We start from the raw sequence: 733 nt of genomic DNA on the forward strand, positions 1-733 counted from the left end.
CATCCATGTTGGCACAAATGGCAGAATTTCCTTCTTTTTATGACTAAGTAGGATTCCACTATATATATATATCATGTTTCCTTTATTCATACATCTGTTGATGGACACTTAAGTTGTTTCCATATCTTGGTTATTGGAAATAATACTGCAATGAACATGGGAGTGTAGATATTTCTTGGATAGTCATTTGGTTTCCTTCAGATATATATCCAAAAGTTGAACCACTGGATCATATGGTAGCTCTATTTATAATTATTTTTTTGGCCATGCAGCTTGTAGGATCTTACTTCCCTGACCAGGGATCGAACCTGGGCCTGGGCAGTGAAAGTGCCAAGTCCTAACCACTGGACCACCAAGGAATTTTCTATAATTTTTTGAGGAACTTCTATGCTGTTTTCCATGTGTCTATACCAATTTAGAATCCCAGTAACAGTGCACAAGGATTCCCTTGTCTCCACATTCTCACCAGCATTTGTTATCTCTTGTCGTTTTGATGATAGCCATTCTAACAGCTGTGAGGTGATATCTCATTATGGTTTCAAGTTGTATTTCCCTAATGATCAGGGATACTGAGAACCTTTTCATGTAACTCTTTTCTATTTGTGTATCGTCTTTGGAAAAAGTCTATTCAGGTCCTTTCACCATTTTTAATTGGATTATTCTGTTTTTCGCTATTCAGTTATATGATTTCCGTATATGTTTTGGATGGTCATCCCTTATCATGTATATGATT

The 733-nt window shown here is 36.3% G+C and overlaps 1 non-coding gene across 1 annotated transcript; it reads right to left on the bottom strand.

Annotated features, from left to right (window-relative positions):
• Positions 1–287: 287 nt before the first annotated feature.
• Positions 288–359, bottom strand: TRNAE-UUC (transfer RNA glutamic acid (anticodon UUC)). Its single transcript has one exon. It is a non-coding gene; the product is annotated as a tRNA-Glu (tRNA).
• Positions 360–733: the final 374 nt, after the last annotated feature.

The sequence above is a fragment of the Lagenorhynchus albirostris genome, chromosome X (assembly GCF_949774975.1).
Source record: "Lagenorhynchus albirostris chromosome X, mLagAlb1.1, whole genome shotgun sequence".
NCBI classification, from domain to species: Eukaryota; Metazoa; Chordata; class Mammalia; order Artiodactyla; family Delphinidae; genus Lagenorhynchus; species Lagenorhynchus albirostris.